This window comes from Montipora capricornis, chromosome 10 (genome assembly GCF_036669925.1).
Source record: "Montipora capricornis isolate CH-2021 chromosome 10, ASM3666992v2, whole genome shotgun sequence".
Lineage (NCBI taxonomy): Eukaryota > Metazoa > Cnidaria > Anthozoa > Scleractinia > Acroporidae > Montipora > Montipora capricornis.
In genome coordinates this window covers 25,915,888-25,923,387 of record NC_090892.1, presented here as the reverse complement: position 1 = coordinate 25,923,387, position 7,500 = coordinate 25,915,888, and the positions used below count along the sequence as shown (strand labels likewise).

Below are 7,500 nucleotides of genomic sequence, written 5' to 3'. Positions count from 1 at the left end.
CGGTGAAAAGAGGGAAACTGTGTTTGGTAAGTTATTAACCACTAAATGTCATATCGGGGTTAACTTCACGTATTTCGGGAAGTATTCATCAGGATAGCGAACGCTTTAGCGAGGAATCGAGGACAGTGTTCTTTCCTGAGTTTGGCAACGCAGTTTCCACCAGTACGGTCGATGAAAACTTGTCACGAGGAGACAAATTTTTAGTAAGCACCTTCCGACATTGAGTTATTCCCCATGCAGAATCGCTTTCAGTAGATAACCTTCCTAACACAATTCACTGGTTTTCAAGTCAACTTGCCCAACGAAGTGAATGAAATTGGCCAGCAAAGCGGCAAAAGTGGATTACAATTACGAGTGAATTGTAGTGAATTGCCCTATTAGCCAACAAGGCGGCAATTAAAGAAAATAAATTGCCTGCAGAGGAAAGCAAACTAAATTATAGCTTGCCTGTCAAGGCGAGAAAAAAATTATTTATACAACTAAGCCAACAAAGAAGCAGTAAACAACTAACTGACTGTACAGTAAATCGGTCAATCGAAAAACACTCCATTTTGTTCACTTTGGGTTCTGCGCTGATGAATACTTTCAATAACACTGATATGATTATGCTATTTAGTATTGAATGGTTACATTATGGACTTATTTTATACTTGAGACTTACTGCATTGTATCTGCACAGCAATTAGAAATGCGTGATGAGAACGGCAGTGCTGTTGTTACGAAAGTAACTTATATTACAACACGAGGCAAGTTGTTATCGATGACTACTATTTCCATTCGACGACAACTGTTTAGTGTTTAATAGGGAACACAGTTTTTTCGCTCGTTCCACTGGAAAATTTTCTGGAACAAACGGAACTTCTGAAAAGGTAGTCCCGCTTTCCGGATTTGTGTCCATCTATTTTTCATTCCTTTTGGTTCTCACGTCCGCCTTATACATTTGCCACTAAATTTTACATTATTTATAATGTAAGGCGTTAATTATCAAAAAAAAATACAAACTAAATTTTCGTCTATACATAAACAATAAAAATGGAGGGTTCTCAACAAGCGGAAATGCACCAGTGTTCTTTTTGTCATTATTCGTGTCCAGTTCTGGAAATATTTCTAACAAACAGCTGAGGCTCTTGATTTTGAACTCGTCCAGTACAATAAACATGGTCTCCTTCGCAGGGGGCATCACGCAACTCCGTTGCGTGACGCCGCAATAACGGCTGCGAAGAAGACGCAAAAACCTTCGCTTCGATGAAGATTGCCGCATAACTGCTGAATACCCAGCCACTTAATAATAATAATGATAATAATGATAATTAAAAAAAATAATGATAATAATAAAAGAGTGTACCAACATACAAAAAAAAGGTGGACATGGTGTCATCAACATTGAAAGTTGCCTTTTATTGGCTAATCGTGTTTGTTACCATGACGACACCTATATTCTCACATGTGAAAGATAAAAATGATATGTTCACTGTGTGCGGTGAAGATATGATTTTTTAAGTAAAAGGAGAAATCCTGGTATTTCATCAGTATCCATATTGTAAAATATATTAAAAACCTTGTAGAGAAAAAAGGATGAATGGACAATTTATTAGAGAACGTGAAGAGGACGTGGATACTCAACTATGAGCGTGGGTTTGGTTAGCAAAATCTGATCTGAAACCCATCACTGAAGCATTGATCTTTGCAGTACAGGAACAAGCCCTCAGGGCAAGTTGTCAAATTTCATATTGATCAAACAGTTAGATCGCCGTTTTGTAGAGCGTATCAACAGAAATGGGAAACTCTTTTCCATTTAGTTAGTGAATATAGTAAGCTTGCTCAGGGGAAATAAAAGGGAAGACATGATAACGTAGCTCGAATAATTCATTGCAAATTATGTAGAAAACACGACCTTGAAAGTGCTGACAAATGGTACGAACACCCATTCTTTTCCTGCTTTGGCCCATGAATGGAAAATACAGTGGAACCCCGTTTATACGGTCATCAACGGGCCTAAAAACATGGCCGTATTATTGAGGTAGGGTGGAATTCATGACAAAGGAGCCGTAATATTTTTCTCTTTAATAAACAACAGGAATGTACATACAGTAATTGTATGAAATACTTGAAACTTCGCTCAGTAGGTAAAACGCTTAAATTGTTAAGTGTGCCGTACGTTCTGAGCCAAAAATATTCAAAACAAGAACAGGCCCAGCTTACTATGCTTCTAAAAAAAGGAAGCCGCCGTAATTTCGAAAGAATTGAGTATCAATTGAGTATCAATTGAGTATTAATTGAGTATTCTTTCGTAATTTCCGTAAGAATTGAGTATCAATCGTGTTTGTGATGAAAGCACAAAGACTTAATCCCTTTGCGATTTGCCTTACTGGATGTTACAGTAGTGTCAAGATCATGTTTGTAATGAAAACAGGGAGGAGTGTTCCTGACAGTACTTTGTAAAGTAAACCGGCTGTTCGATTACCGTGTCGAGTGGCCGTATTAACAGGGTGAGATTATAGAGGATTCTACTGTTTTGGGATGCAAAATTGTGGCGTTGGCCGTATTAACGGGTGACCGCATAAACGAGGGTTTTCTATAAGGGAATGTAGGGCCGTTTTGCCGGGCCAAGAAAAAAGTGGCCGCAATAACGAGGTGACCGTATTACCGAAGTGGCTGTAAGGCGGGGTTCCACTGTATCGAGTAACTGCGATAAACAAGAACGCTTTTGCATGAACCAAATTGCTCACCTATGAATACTTGATGATCTGTCCAAAAGTCTACTATCGACTTCTTTACTATCTTGTCGCAGATTTTACTTGCGATTGAAGTTAGGGAAACAGGTCTGTAGTTTTCCACTTTGTCTTTTGCACCATTCTTTTAAAGCGGAATAGCATTTGCTATTTTCCAGTCATCAGGAATTTCACCACATTTGAATGAAGTATTAAACAGAGTGCATAGGGGCGAGGCTAATCAAGTACTGCAACATTTCAAGATTTTTGGATTAATATCATCGGAGCCACAGCCTTTATTGGCATTTGATTCCCGCAGGAGCTTTTCAACTTCACTGGGAGTAGTTGTTACCTTTGTAAGAGTATCAGTGCTGACAACTTGTGGGAAGTTATAGGAAGATGAGTCAAATTTTCTGATGTAAAAACAGAGGCGAAATAGCGATTTAAACTGTCTGCTATGTCCTTGGGATCGGTCAGAGTAATTGTACGGCCTTAAAGTGCCACAAGGCTATTTGTTCACGCCATTCCGACGCGAACGAACATAGCTCCAAAACAATTTGCTATCGCCTTCGTTTGCAGTATTGACACTTACTTGTTTAAGGTTTTCCCAGTTCGCTTGGTTGCATGCCTTCTTTGTTTTATTATTCAAATTTCGGTAACACGCCCAAAGATTGTTAGAGTTTAATGCCTTGGCTCTCTTATAAACAATTCTTTTCTGCCTAATCAGCTTTAATACGTCCGGCGTCAGCTACGGTGCGTTTTTCATTTTCCTTGGTGATTTAGTCGGTATACAGGCTGCTGTGAAGAATAAATCTTTAAAAATTACCCAGTTTTCCTCAGTTAGAAATGCACAGGTCCACGTAACAAAATTAAACAGATCCTTTAGCCTATCAAAATTGGCCTTCGTGAATTTGTAAACCTTCTTATGCGACGGATTCTTAGAAGGTAGTATCTTAACATCAAAAACAATGGAGTTGTGATCGGAGAAAAGTTCACCAACTTGTAGATTTCTTATCAACCCCTCGTTTGTTGTTATCACGAGATCCAAAATGTTTTTTCCGCGAGTAGGTTCCAGCACTTGTTGTGACATAAAATGATCCAGTAGAATATCCATTAGTTAACAGTTTAAATCAGTATCATGGAGTACAGAATTTGTAGTCCAGTCGATGTTTGGAAGGTTAAAATCGCCAACCAATACTTTGTCCGCAGAGTCGTTAAACTCATCCAGATAAGTACTCAAGTCAACAAGAGGCTCGATTGAAGTATTTGGCGGGGGGTAAAAAACTCCAAATGTGAATGATATGTTTCTCCCATAGAAAATGCCAATCCACAGGAGTACTGAGTTGGTATCATAGCTACGACGTGCAGATAAGATTTCGTCTCTTACAGCCAAAAGCACACCCCCGCCTTTCCTTTTTCTATCTTTGCGGTAGACAACGTAGTTCGGTGGAATTTAGTACCATCTAGGTGAGACAATCGACAATGTCGTGACTCTTAAAGGGAAACTGTCACGAGAAGCGCATGCGCTAGCGTCTTGTGAAAACTTGAAAAGTGTTAGGTTAACTTTTTTCAAGTTGAATCGACAAATTCAAAATGGCGTCCACTGGGGAGGGCCATGGTGGACAAAGGAGAAACTCCGGCGAATATACGTGACTCACGCGTGAATCCATGAAGGCGGCTAGAATTTTCCGTGGGCTCGGGGGCAAACAAATTCGAGCATGCGCATCTCATGACAGTGCCCCTTTAAGAGCAAACTGAGATTCCAAAAACGCCGTCTTATTTACCAGCGAACAAGCATTGAAATACAGAACAGATAGGCCGATACAGGACCCGGTTTAGAAATGTCGCCGCAGACAAGAATGCCCACAAAAGAGGGTGAATTTAGCCCAAAGTAGAATCGCCCTCATCTTGTATGTATCATTCATTGTATGTATTCATATGGTAGATATGAATGAGGCCGAGGACCTCTTTCTGGGCCCAACTCAGCATATGTAGGTTGTTTGGAAAAGTGGTAACGATAACGATAATGATAACGATAATAAATACTACTACTAATAATGACAAGATCTAAAGAGGGAAATTATCAGAATGTTGGCCTAAAAAGTTGAAGTTGTATCTGTAGTTGTTGGTGCATTGGGGACTATATAAAGAAGACTAAAGGGATTTATGGAAAGGACTGGTGTAGTAATAACGGTGGAAACGTCGCAAAAGACGGCCTTACTTGGGACAGCGAGAATAATCACAAACGTGTTAGATATGAACGAGACCTAGGACCTTAGGTTGCGGGTAGCAACTTGCTTCTAGGCCCAACCCAGCATATGTGGGTTGTTTGGAAAAGTTTAATAATAATAATAATAATAATAATAATAATAATAATAATAATAATAATAATAATAATAATAATAATAATGATAATATTATAATAGAAAAACCTTTATTGAAAATCAGTCAGTTAACACAGAAATTATTAACAATATAAAAAGAAAAATATTCTGTTCCAATTATAAAAAACAGTTCAAGTTCATTGTTCATTTACACAAGCAAACAAAAACAAAAATATATATGCACATGTTATTGTTATTATTAGTATTAATATAAATAACTTTATTTTTAATTCGAATAAAACTGTTTAAAAATATATCTATAAGTATATAAAACAATCACAAATCTAAAAAAACTATTCCCAGTAATAATAAAAATGTATATAAAAGTTATAGACCTAGATTTTCGCAAGGCATCTATCTAATTCAAAGTCCGCTTCTTGAACATTACTTCTAATTGTTCTTTTAGCTGTTCTTGACCCTCTAAGACAGAGTAGAGCCGACCTAAGGATGGCAAAGGAGACTTTAGAACGTATCCAAGAGACGGTGGTGGCATAGTTCTCTCCTTTCTTCGCTGCGACTAGCTCTGCCAACCTGTTATGGTATCTCTTGCACTCTTCTCCCATGCCACCTGTTGTTGTAAATACTAACGGTGTAAATGTTCCCTGTTCCACGTCCATCACTCTTCGCGTATACAATCTCTTCTTGTCGTTCTCATGCTGCTTGTATATCTGCTTGAGGTCCAGGTCTCTATAAGAATCAGCGTTGGGGTAGCATACCCGTACATCAAAGAACGCTGACCTTTGCCTTTCCCAAAAGCCTCTGGCATGGATGTCTAGGCGAGCGTCGGGAGCTCTGTTAGCTCCGCTTGGCAGCGACTCTCCCGTGAGCTCCTGGAGGACGGGCTCAATCTCGACATCATTGCAGACCATGCTGAGCATGTCTGCCTCAAGATCTCTCAGTTCATTATGGCGCTGTATTATGAAGCCTCCACGCCTGCAGACCATGGCATTATCAACATAATAATAATAATAATAATAATAATAATAATAATAATAATAATAATAATAATAATAACAACGACGACGACGGATATTTTATCACACTCCAGGATAACCCGTCAGTGTATGAGACATTGTCCTCAATGTGGTTCAGTAAAATAAAATAACTACAAATAAGATAAGATAAAAACGGTAACATATGAAAGACTGTGAATGACGTAAAATCACTAAAGTTCCATTCATTAGATACAATGTTCACTTAGTGCTTTCTTAAACAAAAGCCTGAAAGTTATGGATGTTAGTTCAATGGGCAGTTCATTGAAAATCTTGTCTCTTTGATAGCAAAAGCTCTTTTTCCAAATTCTAAGTGAACTTTTTGGTAGTTTCAGTGATAACCATTGTTTCTTGTATGTAGTCTTGGAGTGAAGTAATCTTTCGAAGTAGGACGTAAAAGGGGTGCAAACATTCTGAAAACAATAGGAAAATGGCAGCATTTGCGCTTTATATAAATTTTCTGCTGATGGAAGTTTTAGGTTACTTTACCTTAAAAAATAAATTTTTGGTAACGTTTATTTAACACTGATTTAACAGTGATTAAAGGATGCGCAGTCCGCATATAGCGAAGCCAATCTAGGCGGGCAGCATATAAGTGAATTTTAAATATAAATAGGTAGATAAGTACACTCATTCGTTCGTAAAGCAACTAGACAAGTGGACATTAAATATATATATGGAGAGTTGTTACTGGAGTCTCTGCTCGAGCAGCGCTCAGTTTTAACGATAAAATTCAAAATTCAAATTAAGCACGGTTGGAACAGCGCTTTCTGTGATTGGTAGCGAAGAACTTAGTTTCATGACGACATTTTGTGATTAGTTCAGATCTCTCTATAGATATGGAAGAGAAAGGTATAAATTAGTTAATAATATTTAGTGATTTTAGAGGTTAACAATGAGACATCAATATAATCATCCTCATCATCGACAACTGCAAGTAAAAGTTGATGAATGTTGTACGTAAAACGTCTCTTCCTAACAATAAGCTTACGCAAATCAGGTTTCAAGCAATTCCACACCTTAGCTTCAAGGATCGAAAAAGAATTAAGTCGATCACTCAATCTTGACTTATTAACACAAAAATTACCATCGTCAGACAAGTATTCCAAGGTGTAGAAGATGTTAGCAGAGACAAACAGGGGGATAGCATGAGATCTATTGCTACTAAAAAATATAAGCCGAAGGGCACGTTTCTGTTTGGCCCCAAGCAGCAATGCCATAGGGTGTAAGTGGAAATCAAAGAGCGATAAATTTGAATTAGTGTATTCTTAGGAGGGTAGTGTCTTAATCGTGCAATAATTCCAACAGCATCCTGACTTGTGATACCTATGATTTTAATGATAATAAAGATAGATGTAGAACTCAACTTATTTTATAGACAATAGTCAATATGAAATTTCCAGGTAAATTTTT

General features: G+C 37.9%; 1 protein-coding gene across 1 annotated transcript in view; it reads left to right on the top strand.

The window, feature by feature from the left end:
- The window catches only part of LOC138019146 (sodium- and chloride-dependent GABA transporter 1-like), a 44,942-nt gene that overhangs the window by 35 nt on the left and 37,407 nt on the right, over positions 1 to 7,500 (top strand). The window contains exon 1 of the mRNA XM_068865821.1: positions 1 to 26. This exon is cut by the window's left edge and continues 35 nt beyond it. The gene's annotated coding sequence lies outside the window, so the exon portion shown is untranslated. The remainder of the gene's footprint in view (positions 27 to 7,500) is intronic.